Below are 16,548 nucleotides of genomic sequence, written 5' to 3'. Positions count from 1 at the left end.
CCTGAGACCCTTTGCTTAAAGTTCTTGATCTATGGCATAGAATATTGTAATACCAGAGAAACAACATAAGATAGTGAAACAGTGCAAAGTAGTGGTGGAGAAATGGTAGTAGCAGAGATAGCAGAATCGAGACCATCAAAAGAGAGAGCTGTGGGTTCCCAGACCACAGAGCAAGAAAGCTGAATGTATCTGAGGCAGCGGGGTTACTGGTGGAGGAGGAGCCTTTAGACATATATCAGGGAGCCAAAGATGAGAACCTTCGAGCATAGGTTTGTTTAAGTATATGCTTTTGGTGGAACTTAAAAGGCAGAGCTTAAAGAACTCTGCAACACTTGCCCAGGCCCAAGGCCAAGGTTCAAAGAGACTCTGCCTTCAACCATAGCTAAGGGGAGAGGCTGTCCTAATTATGAACTATACCCTGAGTAGTTCCCAATCTTAAATTGTAACCAGTTACTTCCCTAATAAACCCCATAATCATGAATACTGTCTATAAGTTCTGTGTGGCCATTACAATAGCTTGGCAAACTCAACAGTGAAGTAGCAAGTGCTGTGGAAAGGAGACTTTGTGTTAGAACTGATTGGTAGAAGGTTTGGAGGACATCACAGGAATTAGCTTTCACCTCTTCCTGCTGACGGAGACTTTTTCTCCTTGTGACACAGTAGATTAAATGTAGTGCCGCTAATCAAAATATGAGCAGTTCAAACTCTCCAGTCATTCTGTGGGAGAAGGATGAGGAAGCCTCCTCCCATGAAGATTTACAGTCTCACAAACTTGATGGAGGGTCATCATGAGTTGGAACTTACTCTTCAGCAGTGGATTTACTTTGGGTGCTGTTAGAAGAGGTCAGATGACACAGCTGCCCCTATGCCCATGCTGTTTTTACACAATTTCACCATAAAAAGAATGTGAAATGGGAAATCTGGTAGATATCACTTCCACCAATGATCACCAGTACAAGGACAAATGGAAATCATCTAGTAATCCTACAAGACCCTTCAACGTAAAAACCATGGTATCATTTCTGTAATATTTCTGCCAAAGACACATAGCCTGAATTTCATCATAAAGGACCATTAGACAGACACAGGCTGGGAGTATCAAGAAGGTAACTGCTCTAAAATCTCAAAAGCTTTATTGGCTATGAAAATATGAGGATACCTTCCAAACTGAAGGAGACTTGGAAAATATGACAAAGAAATGCTACTGAGTCCTTCTGCTGAGAAGACACTGCTGGGGCAATTATTTACACTTGCTGTCTGTAGCCTGGCTGGTAGTAATGTATCAGTATCAGTTTCCTAATTTGAATATGCTCCATGAGCATGTAAGAAAGTCCCTGTTGGTGGGAGAACATATAATAGAGTTAGAGGATGGTAGGTATCATGCCTGCAGCTTGCTCTCAAATGGTTCAGGGGAAAAAATAATTATTATGGTAATTTTCTATAAGATTAAATTATTTCCAAATAAAATGGGGAAAGTACATTGTGATTTATAACATTAAAATAATAGACATTTTTGTTTCTTATAAAAATGATTTTGTAATATTAGATTGACTTTCTTCATGTATTCCTTATACCCTGGAAGTTGACAGATTCCAGGGCTGGCCTTTTTCCTCTGTGTGAATCTTGAGCTACAGAAAACATTTATGCTAAAGGACATTCTCTTTAGCCATGCCATGGTATAATAAGGGATATAACCCTCATTAATACCATGGGATACTAATTGATATGATCCTCAACTACAGATGGTATATAAAGGCATATTATTCTCAACTTTGAATACCCAAATTTCTAATAAACAAGCTGAATAAAGACATAAAATATATGCTTTTTAAATGCACAGAACTCATAAAACTGGGAGAGGCAGCCAATACTCTGGATGAGACAATCCAGACTGAAACAAATGAATAAATTAAAACAAACAGATTCTAATTTAAAATGTAAATTTCTATACTTAACTGAAAACTCGTAGAAATACAGGAATGGTGAGAAATGACTAAACAATATTTGTGAAAAAAAATTCTCTAATTATAATTCACATTAGCAACGAGATGTGTCCTCTGACAAAAACAGAATACCAGAATACCCTACTATAAGTCTATCAACCACAAAAATGACTGGTCCTATGTCCTCTGTGCTGGTCAAGCACATCTGGAGTGCTATGAAAACACCCGGACTCCTACCATCATTTGTGGATACTGATTCACAGTCAACATGAATAAAGTAAACAGATGAGAAAACCTTACAGATACCAGTCATATAATAAACTACTGAAGGGACAATAGTTACTGGTCTCGGGCAGGGAGCAGGAAGAAGAAGAAGAAAAAGAAAATTAATGGAGAAATTAATTTCCTAAAAAGCAGGAAGTACCAGAGGAATGCCTGTGTTTCATTGACTATGAAAAGGCATTTGACTGTGTGGATCACAATAAACTGTGGCTGACTCTGAGAAGAATGGAAATCCCAGAACATTTGATTGTGCTTATTCCAAACCTATACTTGAACCAGGAAGCAGCTGTCAGACAGAGCAAGGAGACACTGCATGGTTCAAAATTGGGAATGGTGTCCACTAGGAATGTATTCTGTATCCATACTTTTTCAATCTATATGCAGAACAGATCATCCAGATGGCTGGGTTGTATGAGGAGGAACGTGGCATCAGGATTGGAGGAAGAAGAGTCATCAGCAACCTGCGTTATGCAGATGACATAACCTTGCTTGCTGAAATTGAGGAGGACCTGAAGCACTTGCTGCAGAAGGTCAGCACCTACAATCAATCTTCAATATGGATTGAAGTTCATCTTCAAGAAAAGAAAGATTCTCACCACCGGGCCAATTGGCAACATCATTATGGATGGTGAAGAGATTGAGATTGTTAACAGTTTTCGTTTGCTTGGCTCCAGAATAAAAACTCTTGGTGCCAGCAGCCAGGAAATCAAGAGATGAATTGCATTGGGAAAGCTGGCTGTCAGGGACCTTTCAAGAGTACTGAAGAGCAATGACATCAGTCTGGAGACTAAGGTGTGCCTGATCCAGGCTATAGTCTTTGCAATTGCATATGCATCAGAGGGCTGGACAATGACTTAGGGATGATACAAAGAGAATTGATGCCTTTGAGTTGTGGTGCTGGAGGAGAGTGTTGAATATACCATGGACTGTTAGGAGAACATACAGGTTCGTCCTGGAGAGGGTGAAATAAGGTTAGGATTCTGAAGCTTCATCTGACATACTCTGGACATGTTACAAGGAGGGACCTGTCCTTGGAGAGGATGTCATGTTTGGGAGGGCAGAGAGACAGCACAAGAGAGGAAGATGCTCAATGAGATGGACTGATTCAATGACTGGGGTAATGGCAGTAGGTGTGTCAGAGACACTAAGGTTGACACAGGATAGAGCAGGGTTTAGGGCTCTTATACATAGGGTCACTATGAGTCACAAGTGACTTGATGGCACATAACAAGGTGGGAAAGGGGAATACACATGATCATTTTCAAATTCTGACCTAGACTAATATTCTAGTGTGCTAAAGAGCAAAGATGTCACTGTAAAGACTAAAGTGTGCCTGACCCAAACCACTTCATTTGCTTTCAATTGCTTCATATGCATGTGGAAATTGATCAATGAATAGGTGGAATTGATGCATTTGGATTTAGTGTTTACAATGGATAATGAATATACCACAAACCGCCAAAAAAAAACAAATAAATCTGTCTTGGAAGAATTGAAGCTAGACTGCTCTTAAGAGCAAAGATGATGAGACTTCTTACTACGGACATGCTACCAGGAGGAGCTAGTTCCTGGAGAAAGCTATCATCTTGGAAAAGTGGAAAGTCAGTGAAAAGGAGAAAGACCCTCACTGAGAGAGAACAACACAGCAGCTACAACAATAGGTTGAAGTACAGCAGAGATTATAAGGGTGGTGCAGAAATCAGGCAGGATTTTGTTCTATTATCCATGAGGTCAGTATGAGTCAGCATCAGCTAGAAAGTACCTAACAACAAGATTTTGCCCATTCCACGAGAATTTGCCAGGGCTAGCCTGAGGGACGTTCTTGTGTTGTTAGTTGTAGTCAAATACAACTCATAGCAACCCTATGAACAACAGACCTGAACCCTGTCGTGCCATCTGCATTATATCTGACACACTGGAGCCACTGCTGCAGTTACTATGTCAGCTCACTTGGTTGAGAATCCCCTTCCCCTTCCCATTCGCCCTCCCTCCACCTTTCCAAGCATAATGCCCATCTCCAAAGAACAGCCTGTGCTGGAGAGGGTGAAGCCAGGCTGCTCCTTAGAGGCAAGGATTCTGAAGCTTCATGGCATACTTTGGACATGCTGCATCAGTCCTTGGAGAGGGACATCATGCTTGGGAAGGTGGAGGGACAGTGCAGGAGAGGAAGACCCTCGATGAGATGGATTGATTCAGTGACTAGGGTAATGGAGGTAGGTGTGTCCGAGACATTAAGATTGGCACAGGATAGAGCAAGGCTGAGGGCTGTTGTACATAGGGTAGCTATGAGTCGCAGGCGACTTGATGGCACATACCACCACCACCAACAACAACAAAGTACCGAAAGTATGTAAGATGAAGTTTTATCATCTTGGCCCCCAAGGAGCACTCTGGTTGCACCTTCCCCAAGCCACCTCTGTTTTCTGTTTGTTCTTTGGCGACTGCTATGGGATAATCCGTGCTCTTCTCCAACATCATAGTTCAAAGGCATCAATTCTTATGGAATACAACTGAGTCACCTCAGCTGTCCCAGTGACCAGCCAACACTCAATCATGTGAGCAAGCTGTGACAAGAACCATTCAATTGAGTTGCAGATTCATGTATGAATAACTTCTTGGTGTTTTACACCATTCAGTTGTGGACAATTTGTTTTGAAACACTATTGTACACTTGGTAACTGATTAAAAACAACTAACATTTCTCTAGCACTGGACAGTTCCCAACATGTATGCACTGTGAATGCCCTCCAGTTAGAACTAGCAGGAATACATCTGTAGTTGAACAAACTGGGTTTATTACTAGAGAAAGGTTTTGATCTGTGCATAGTGCCACTATGGGTTGGAGTCAACTTGATAGTAAACAAGAGCAAAGATTAAAAGTTTAGCCTATTTTCTACGAAGATGGTGCTGAAATAAAAAAAAGGAAGCCCCTGCCCCTCCCAAAACTGAAGCCAAAGCAAAGGCATTAAAGGCCAAGAAGGCAGTCCTGACGGACATCCATGGCCACAAAAAATAGATCTGCACATCACCTACCTTCCGGTTGCCTAAGACTCTGATACTCCAAAGATAGTCTCATCCCCCTGGCAGAGCAGTCAAATACCCTTGGAATGGCACTTCCAGGAGAAATAAGTCTGACCAGTATGCCATCGTCCAGTTTCTCCTGATCACTGAATCAGCCATGAAGAAGACAGAAGGTACATTTGTGTTCGTTGTGGATGTCAAGGTCAAACATCAAATCAAACAAGCTGTAAAGAAGCTCTATGACACTGATGTGGCCAAGGTCAACACCTCAATTAGGCCTGATGCAGAGAAGAAGTTCTATGTTTGACTTGTTCCTGACTATGATGCTTTGGATGTTGCCAACAAAATTGGAATCATCTAAACCAAGCCCAGCTGGCTAATACTACACATAAATTTTTCTCTTACATACACACACACGCACGTACACACACACACGCGTAGCATATGGTCTATTTTTTTTTTTAATGATCTTCAGCAATATTTTGTTTGCATGTGATATAAATGATAATTGTTTGGTAATTTTCACATTCTACTCTATCACCTTTCTTGGGAATGGGAATAAATATGGATCTCTTCCAGTCAGTTGGCCAGGCAGCTGTCCTCCAAATTTCTGGCATAGACTGGTGAGCATCTACTAGTTGAAAGATGGAATCCCATCGATTTCTGGGGCCTTATTTTTGCCAACAACTTTAGCACAGCTTCAACTTCTTCCTTTATGACCACTGGCTCTTGACTATATGGTATCTCCTGAAATATTTCAGGGTCAGCCTATTCTTTTTGGTACAGTGACTCTCTTATCTTGCTTTGATTCTTCTTGGTAATTAAGTATTTTGCCCATAACATCTCTCAGTATTGCAACTCAAGGCTTGAATTTGTTTTTCAGATCTTTCAACTTGAGAAATGATGAGTGAGTTCTTCCCTTTTTAGTCTCCAATTCCAGGTTTCTGCACATTCTGTTATAATACTTGGCTTTGTCTTCTTGAGTTGCCCTTTCATATCTTTTGTTCAGCTCTTTAACTTCAGCATATTTTCCCTTTATTTTGGTTTCTTACCACTCAGTGCAGTTTTCAGGGTTAGGTTTTTTTTTTTCTGACATCTTTTTTTTTTATATTTTCTCTCCTCATTTTTTGTAGCAACCTTTTGCTATCTTCATGAATGATATCCTTGATGTCATCCCATAATTCATCACTGGTGTTCAATGCTTCAAACCTATTCTTAAGAGGACTTTTAAATTCAAGGGGAATAGACTCAAGATCACATTTTGGTTCCCACTGACTTGTTTCAAGCTGGATTTAGAAGAGGCTGTGGCATCAGGAATATCATTGTTGATGTCAGATGGATCCCGGCTGAAAGCAAAGAATGCCAGAAGAATGTCTGTTTGTGCTTTATTGACTTTTTTAAACGATATGTAGAACAGAGCATGGCAACACTGCCTGGTTCAAAATTGGGAAGGGTGTACGCCAGGGATGTGTCCTATCTCCATACCTTTTTAACCTGTATGCAGAGCAGATTATCCGAGAAGCTGGGCTCTATGAGGAGAAGCGTGGCATTAGGATTGGTGGACGATCTATCAACAATCTGCGTTATGCAGATGACACAACCCTGCTCGCTGAAACTGAGGAGGACCTCATGCACTTACTGCAGAGGGTCAAGGACTGCAGCCTGCAGTATGACTGAGGCTCAATGTCAAGAAGACAAAGATTCTCACCACTGGACCAATCGGTAGCATCAGGATGGATGGCGAAGAGATTGAGATTGTTTACAGCTTCAGTTTGCTCGGCTCCACGGTCAACACTCTTGGCACCAGCAGCCAGGAAATAAAAAAACGTATTGCGATGGGAAAGTCTGCGGTTAGGGACCTCTCTAAAGTACTCAAGAGCAACAGTGTCTCTCTGGAGACTAAGGTGTGTCTGATACAGGCCATGGTTTTTGCAATCACTTGTTATGCATCAGAGAGTTGGACAATGACTAGGGAGGATAGAAGGAGAATTGACGCCTTTGAGCTGTGGTGCTGGAGAAGAGTATTGGATGTACCATGGACTGCCAAGAAAACAAACAGATTCATTGTAGAGAGGGTTAAACCAGGCTGCTCCTTGGAGGCAAGGATTCTGGGGCTTCATCTGACATACTTTGGACATGTTGTAAGGAGAGACAGGTCTTTAGAGAGGGACATCATGCTGGGTAGGGAAGACCCTCTATGAGGTGGACTGATTCAGTGACTGGGTTAATCGGGATGGGTGTGTCAGAGGCAATGCGATTGGCACAGGATAGAGCAGGGTTTAGGGCTGTTGTACACAGGGTCGCTATGAGTCACAAATGACTCGACGGCACATAACAACAACATCATGTAGATCATAAAAAATTATGGCTCATATTGAGAAGAAAGGGAATCGCAGAACACTTAATTGGACTCATGTGAAACCTATATCTAGATCAAAAACAGACTAAGGCAAATAGAAGAGTAATAGAGTTAGGCAATTAGAGAAAGGGAACACTAGATGGTTTAAAATTAAAAAAGGTATATCCTTTCTCCATACCTATTCAAGCTGTATGCTGAGCAAATTTTTCAAGAAGCTGGTCTCTATGAAGAAGAATGTGACATCAGGATCTGAGGAAGACTCATCAATAGCCTACGTTGTGCAGAAGACATAACCTTACTTGCTGAAAGTGAGGATTTGAAATGCTTGCTGCAGAAGATCAAAGAATATAGCCTTCAATATGGATTGCATATCAATGTCAAGAAAACAAAAATTCTTACCAATGGACTGATAGGCAACATCATAATATGAGAGATGGAGAAAAGATTGAACTGTCAACAACTTCATCTTACTTGGATCCAAAATCAATACCCTTGGAATCAGCAGTCAGGAAATCAAGAGAAAGACTGCACTTGGAAATTGTATGGTCAGGCTCTTCAGCAAATTATTGAGGAGCAATGATGTAGGTTTGAAGACTAAGGTGTGCTTGATATACATCATGGTCTTTTTAATCACTTGCTATGCATGTGAAAGCTGGACAGTGAGTAAGGATGCGAGTAGAAGAATCAATGCCTTTGAACTCTGGTGTTGAAGAAGAGTACCGAATATCAGATGGACTACCAAGAAAGCAAATATGTGCAGATAGAGTGTTCCTTGTTGTTGACTGACATCGAGTTGAGCATGACTCATAGTGACTCTGTGAATAAAAGATCTAATGCCTTTCTATAGCTATCTTCATTTCTCCAAGTTCACAGAGTTTCCACAGGCATGTGATTTAGGAAGTGGATGCCACTCCTGCTTCCAACCCTGCTTTACAACTAGGAGAGCCACCAAACACTGTCCACATTGGGAAACCATTCTGGTATTTGACGCCCCAATGACACAAGGTTCAGTATCACAGTAAACCCAGATTACTTCAGTACAGCGATTGAGAAAGAGTTATGTACAAAGTAGAAGAATGTTCCTCCAAAATATAACAACATTAGTCTCACTTAGCAGAGGCTAAGTGCTGTCAAGTTGACTCATAGCGACCCTATGAACAAAAGACCTGAACTCTGTTCCATAATTAACATCGTTTCTCTATGTTCATAGAGTTTCCAGAGGTATCTGGTTTAGGAAGTGGATGTGATGCCTGCTTCCAAACCTGAGCCAATCTGTAAGTGCCTTCAAACACTGTCCTCGATGCATAGCCATTATGGTATCATGTTATATTATGTTACACAACTATGGTACAGTGTTGAGCATCACAGCAACACTCAGTTTCTTCAGTACAGCAAATAGACAAACATCTGCTGTACCACTTAAAGAATGTTCATTTCAACATTAATAAACACAACCAAAAACCTTCCTTACATGATCCTCATCAATACAGAGAAACCAACTTTTCGATTGGGCCACTCCACAGGAGCCTCCAGGCCAGCCACAGACTTAACTCAGCACTAGGGACTTTTAAAGACATGCCCAACAAATGCTGTTGACTCTGATAAACCAAGTAGACCCTCTGCCCTTCGTCACTGTTGACTAAATCTGGCAAAAGTCCAGCCAGCTGATACCTGCTTGTGGAGGGAAAAAAACTCAGTAACACAAACCAATACTTTCCTTACGTGACCCTCATCAAGATGTAAGAAGCCAATTTCAATAACAAAGTTACATCTCATATACTTTGAGCATGTTGCCTAAAAAGGCTACTCCTTGGAGAGAGACATTATGATTGGAAAGATGAAGAGTCAGCAAAAGAGAGGAAAATCCTCAACCAAATAGACTGACACAGTGACGGCAGCAATGGATTCAAACATGTCAGAGATTGTGAGGATGGCGCAGGGTAAGACAATGTTCAGATCTGTTGTTCACAGGGTTGCTATGAGTCAAACTCATCTTGATGGCACCTAACAACACAAGGTCTGACATCTGAAAGACCTTTATCATGTGGGCTGTACTTTCTGAATTGTATTTCTTCATTTTAAAAAGGTGTACTCATACCTGCTTTTGGAAACCCCAGTAGTACAGTGATTAAGTGCTTGATGCTAAATAAAAAGCCAGTGGTTTGAATTCATCGGCTTTTCCACTGAAGAAAGATGCAATGGTCTGCTTCTTTCTCTAAAGACTTATAGCCTTAGAGACCCTATGGAGCCGGTTCTAGTCTGTCCTATAAGGTAGGAATTAAGGGGGGGGGGGTAGGGTTAACCTATATAATATGACCCTTGGAAAAAATGTCTTTATGTGTAATAAATGTTAATTCTAATGATTGTGATTTTAAATACTGGATGGCTTTTCAGAAAGGTTCTCTTGCAATTAAGCTATTTCATAATTCAGCTATTTCACAAAGCTGCTAAGCTATGTGCAATCCACTGGTGCTCATTCACCGAAAGGTCATGTGTATATACTCTACCCACACAGAATACTATGAGTAACACTAGGTGGGCAGAGATGTATGGATGGATCAACTTGGAGGTCAGAAAGCTGGACATAATCAGAAATTAAAGTTTACAGATAACTGCCATTTATATCACTGTTGCTTCAGCAAGAAATTTCCAGGCACATAAAATAAAATGAAATCTCTTTCTCAACTTCTACCACAGTAAGAGAATCAGAGAAATAGCCTTAGTTCTGGTTCTGAGTTCATTGCCTGCAAATTTGCAGCACCTTCTTTGGTGGCTACATAGTCCTTAATATTTCCTTGGACTGTGCTGAAATGCTCTTCCTAAATGACATATGAATTATGTCATTACCAACAGCCCAAACCAAAGTTTCTTAATCTAGTATCTCCATGGTCTGGCCCCACTTCTTGGGGCTGTTTTCTCACCAATAGAATTATCCACACATACTTGGCTTATTAGACACTTACATAGCATTTTATTATCCACATTCCCAATCATGTTGTCGTCTCAGCTCAAAGTAACCATCACTACTTATCCTTCAAAGAAAGAAGGAGACATCGCAAAAGATAAAGGTATACAATCCAACTGTAAAATGTGCACAGGATATGAACAGACACTTCACCAAAGAAAACATTCAGATGGTGAACAAACACTTGAAGAAATGTTCAAAATTGCTAGCTTTAAGAGAGATGCAAATCTAAACAACTATGAGATATCATCTCACCCCAGTAAGAATAGCAAAATTCAACAGAGCAGCACAAACAATAAATGCTGGCAAGGTTGTGGACAAACTGGGACCCTTATCCACTGTTTGTGGGAGTGTAAAATGGTGCAACTACTATGGAAGATGGTATGGCACTTTCTCAAAAAGCTGGAAATAGAAATATATGACCCAGCAATTCCACTACTGGGAATAGACCCTAAAGAAACCAGAACTGCCACCCAAGCAGATATATGCACACTCATGTTTACTGCTGCATTGTTCACAATATCAAAGAGATGGAAACAATCCAAGTGCCCATCAACTAATGAATAGATAAAGAAGCTGTGGTATATTCACACAAAGGAATATTATGCAGCACTGAAAAACAAGGAACTCATGAAATATTATACAAAATGGGTGACCCTAGAGGACGTTATGCTGAGTAAAATATCTCAGTCACACAAGGACAAATACTGCATAATGCCACTGTTATAAAACAGGACTGACATCAGGGTTGGGGAAAACTAAGAAAAGAGGGGATAAATAATGTACATTACAATGAAACAGATGAGGGAAAGAAATGCTTAAACAGAATATATGATTAAACATTATTTGCATGACAACAGTCCAGAATAAGAGCTACATAGTAAAGTGGACTGGGGAGGGGGGAACAGTATAACAATGAAAGATTTATTTTTTCCAAAGGGAAAAGTGAACTGTGGGAAGGTGGGGTGGGCAGGGAGAAAAATGTGCAATAATGAATTAATAGAAATCCATGTTCTGTATAAACTTTCATTAAAATCTCAATTTTAAAAAAAGGAGAAGAGTGAGAGAAAATAGAAAAGTTCTTGTTAACATTCACTAAATACTATATATAGTCTATTCTATGTGTTTTTGGTAGATTAACTCTTTCATGATAAATAGAAATTATATAATAGAAATTTTAGAAGAGAAAAATAAAACACTTTGATCATAAGCATACAAACTTATAAAGTTCATATACATTGTTTTTCACACCAGATCTTTCTCCTTTCATTTACCCACCCCTCCCTCCACCCACCAAATTTTGTGACCCTATGATTAAGATCCCCCTCTCAGATCCTTGTACTCGTTCTACAATAATGATCTTATATAGTATTTATCTTTATGAGACTAAGTTAGTTCACTTAGCATCATGCTCTCCAGTCAAGGGGGTACTTTACATGTAATTATTTTCTCCTTTGGTCTCCACTACAAAAATTCCACATATTTTACTTAGAATTAAATGGTTGGCATATCTGTTTCTTTCTAGATTATAACCTTAAAAAACAAAGAAACTTCTAAAAATTGGTTTCCAGTCATTCATGTACATTTTGTTTTAAGAATAATTACAACTGTTTAATTTCATTATTTACAACATCTTCTAGAAATCTCTCTGCACTCTCCCTCTCCCTTCATTTTGCCCATCCATTCACTCATCTCTGCTCTTCCTCCCCTCTCATCCCTGCCTGTCAACTCTCTGCAGTAATTTCTTTTCATGAGTAAACCTTCCCTTATACTCTTTTTTTTCCTTTCTCCTCTCCCTTCCCAATCTGATTACTTATGCATGTCTTATTCCAGATTGTTAACTGCAATACTCATATTATCTGATCACCCATTTATTTCCATTTAAGCTTCTTATCCCATAATCCATTATACTGTTCATTGTCTATTCTATTCCTGTTCTCCCCACTCCCTTAAACCATCTTATTTTTGTAAGAACTGTCTTATCTAGCACTAATCCTTTAGTGACTGAGTTATTTCACTCAGAATAATGTCCTTTAGACTTGTTCATATTGTGGAGTGTTTAGAAAATTCTTCAAAAAAAAAAAAACCCCCGGGGGGGGGAAAAAAAAAGAAAATTCTTCATTGTTTTTCATTGCTGTATAATACTTCATTGTGTGAATGTACCACAGTTTCTTTGTCCATTTGTTGAAGGATGAGTACTTGCACTGCATCTATCTTCTTACTCTTGTGAATAAGGCTGCAATAAACATAGGCATACATATATATGTTAATGTCACAGCTCTCATTTCCTTAGGGTATATTCCTAGTAGCAGAATTGTTGTTGATTGTCTTCAAGTCGAGCAGGGTTCATAGTGGCCCTATGAACCAAAAGCCTGAAGCCTTTCTATAACTCTCGATATTTATCAAAGTTCACAGAGTTTCCAGAGGGTTGTTGCTTAGGAAGTAGATGCCAACAAGCATAGACATACATATATACATATATATATACACACATACACACACACACACACACACACACACACATATATATATATATATATAGTTTCATGTCACAGCCCTGATTTCTTTAGTGTATATTCCCAGTAGTGGAATAGCTGATCAAAAGGAATTTTTATTCTCAGATTTCTGAGAAAATGATAGAGACTTCATTTCACAGTAGTTACATGATCTTATATTCCCAGCAGTGTATGAGAGTTCCAATCTCTCTGCATCCTCAACACTTGTTGTTTGCTCTCCCATTAAACATTGCTATTGTTGCTGAAGTGAAACGTTATCTTAAAGTCATTTTGAGTTGCACCTCTCTAAAAGCTACATTGGAAAAAGCTACTTGGAAAAGAGGAGGGTCAGCGTAGAAGACCCTCAACAAGATGATTGACATAGTGACTGTGGCAATGGGTTCACGGATGTCAGAGATGGTGAGGATGACATGGGATAGGTCAGGGTTCAGATATGTTGTTCACAGTCATAGTCCACTTGATGGCACAGGACAACAATAACCATAGCTAGTCATCTTGATAAATTTCTTCAGGTGCTTGCTGGCCACCTGAATATCGTCTTTGTGAGAAATTTTCATATCTTCTATCGCTTTTTTCATGTTATTAAAAACCAAAACCAAAACTCAAGTGAGATTGGATTTTAAAACATCATTCATTCTCTAATTAAAAAGTCAAGAATAAAGAGGTGACAGAGAGATCAAAGCTTATCATAATAAGTATATGCAATATTATAATGAACAGCACTAAGAATGACAATATCTTACTTTAACTGGCTGGGGTCATGGGATCCAGCATAACAGTTCTCCTTCCTGATTTAGTCTTGGTAAAGCAAATTCTTACAAGTGCCACTGTCCTGTTCACAGGTGTTACTAGCTAGAATTCCAAATCTGCTGTCAAGGACCTGTCCAAAGTGCTAAAGAGCAACCATGTCAGTTCAAAAACGAAATTATATCTTATACAAGTGATGGTATTTGTAACCTATGCTCTGAAGTTTAGACAATGAATAAAGGATGACAGAAGAAGAACTGATGCATTTGAACTGTGATACAGAAAAATAAGTCTAACTATTCTGTGGACTGCCAAAAGAAAAAATAAGTTTGTTCTTGAAGAAAGTGCAACTAGATTGCTCCTTAGAAACAAGTATTGTGAAATTTCATCTCACATATACTTTGGGCATGTTGTGAAGAGAATCCAGTCTTTGGAAAAAGATCTAATGCTGATAAAGGTGGACGACAGAGAAAGGAAGATCTTCAGCAAGATGGATTGACACACTGGTATGACAATGTGGTTGGGCATGGCAGAAATGGTGAGGGTAGGGCAAGATAGAGTAAATTTAAGATCTATTGTTCACAGGGTAACTATGAGTTACAGTCAACTCGATGGCAATTAACAACCATTACCACCTCCTACCTAGCTGAGCCATTATCAGAGATACCTCCCTGATCTATTAATGTTGTTGTTGTTGTTAAGTGTTGTTAAGTCGCAGGCGACTCACAGCGACCCTATGAAGGAGAGTCCTCAATGCTTGGGTGCCTTTCATCCTCTCTCCAGGTTCACAGGGTTTCCGGAGGCAAGCTATTATGGAAGTGGATGCCATTCCTCCTTCTGATCTATTAATATGATTGATATTTTTTTTTGTCCAAAACCATGTTGTGTGTGGATCACCAGGTTCTGTTCTAGGTGACACACAAAATAACTTTAAAATAAAGTGTCTTTTTTTTCTGATTATAAAAGTGTTATATAATTACACAGAAAAACTGTATGTGAGGTGTATTTTTTTTAAATTGTGATTTTAATGAACGTTTACAGAAAAGTTGGCTTTTTTGTTCATTCATTGTTGCACATTTTTCTCCCTACTGGGGTGTATTTTTTATAATTCATATTTATATATGTGAGCGTAAAATGTACTTAATTTCAGAAACACAGTTGGAATCATAGTATATATTCAGCTTTATAGCATATGTTTTACACTTCACATGCAACATTTCCCATGTCATTATTTTCATTGAAAATGTGATTTTTATGGCTGTTTAGCAATCCGGGAATATGTCCTAGTTATTTCTCTATTGTTAAGTATCTAGGTTGCTATCACTATTTTGCCACTATAAATTACATTTTGATGAACATTCTTAAATAAAAAGCTTTACCTTTGATCAAACAGTAAAAATCTTTAATCTTAATTAAAGGACTATAAACTTCTTAGACTGTCATATGGCGCTATTACAAATAAAGCTTCTACAAGCATTCGTGAACAAGACTTTGCAAGGACGTACCTTTAATTTTGTGTGAGTTAACAGCTAAGGGAGCAATGGCTGGGTCTTACTGTAGGTATAAATAATGAACATTTTAAGAACTTGCCAGTATGTTTTATAAAGTGGTTGTACCATTTTACCTTCCCACAAGGGGAAAATGAGAGTTGCAGTTGTTCAGCATCCTGAAAAATATTTGGTATGATCATATTTAAATTTTAGACACTGTGAAAGGTGTGTAGTGGAATCTCATTTTTATGCTCATTTACGCTGACATTTCCCTAATGACTAAAGACTGAGCATCATTCTAAGCTGTCCTCATATACCCATGCTGAAATATGTTCAGAATTTTTGGCCCATTTGAAAAATAAGATTGTCTGTAATGTTCTTATTAAGGATTGTTTTTTAGGTTGTTATACCAGTATTTTCCCTGTGCCTGTGGTTGGTCTTCTCATTCTCTTACTGATGTCTTTTGCAAAGCAAAAGTTCTTCATCTGGATGAAGTACAAACTTTTTTTATCTTTTCTTTTATGGATTATACTTTTGGTGGTATAACTAGGAAATCTTAATTTAACTAAAAGTAACAAAAATTTACTCCTATGTTCTCTAGAAGTTACAGATTTTGTACTTATGTCAAATATCCATTTTTAATTCATTTTTTTAATATGATGTGGAGGATAGCTCAAAGTTCTTTTTCTTTTTTTTGCAAAAATATCCAATTGTTCCAGCATCATTAGCTGAAAAGCCAAGTCTTTTCCCTCAGAATTACCTTTGAAGAAAATCAACTGGCCTTGTATGTGTAGGTCTATTTCCAGACAATGTATTCTTTTCCACTGATCTATTTGTACATCTTGATGTCAGTACCATACTGTCTTGTACTGTAGCTTTATATAGTCATCAGCCAAATAGGACAAGTCCTTAATATCTGTCCTTCTTTGTCAAAGTTATTTTTGCTCTTATAGGTTTCTGTGTTTTACATGAATTTTAAGAATCAGCTTGTCAATTTTTACAAAAAAGCCCAATGAGATGTTTATTGTGATTGCACTGACTCTATGAATTCATATGGAGGAAGACTACTTCTAAACAACACTGAGTCATCTGATAATATGAATATAATGTATCTCTCTCTCTATTTAGGACTCAATTTTTCTCAGAATATTTCATAACTTTCAGTCTTGTACATCTTTTGTCAGATTTGTCTTTACATGTATATATTTTTTAAGTAGTGTATAAT

The 16,548-nt window shown here is 38.7% G+C and overlaps 1 protein-coding gene and 1 pseudogene across 1 annotated transcript in view; one reads left to right on the top strand and one right to left on the bottom strand.

The window, feature by feature from the left end:
* Positions 1–16,548, bottom strand: part of SERGEF (secretion regulating guanine nucleotide exchange factor) — a 204,905-nt gene that overhangs the window by 11,273 nt on the left and 177,084 nt on the right. The gene's annotated exons all lie outside the window — the stretch shown is intronic.
* On the top strand, positions 912–5,607 carry LOC102852251 (annotated as a pseudogene).

The sequence above is a fragment of the Elephantulus edwardii genome, unplaced genomic scaffold, assembly GCF_000299155.1.
Source record: "Elephantulus edwardii isolate Elephantulus edwardi_28Jun2011 unplaced genomic scaffold, EleEdw1.0 scaffold00109, whole genome shotgun sequence".
In the NCBI taxonomy this organism is placed as follows: Eukaryota; Metazoa; Chordata; class Mammalia; order Macroscelidea; family Macroscelididae; genus Elephantulus; species Elephantulus edwardii.
Note: the sequence above shows the minus strand (reverse complement) of the source record. Positions and strands in the feature narration are given on the sequence as shown.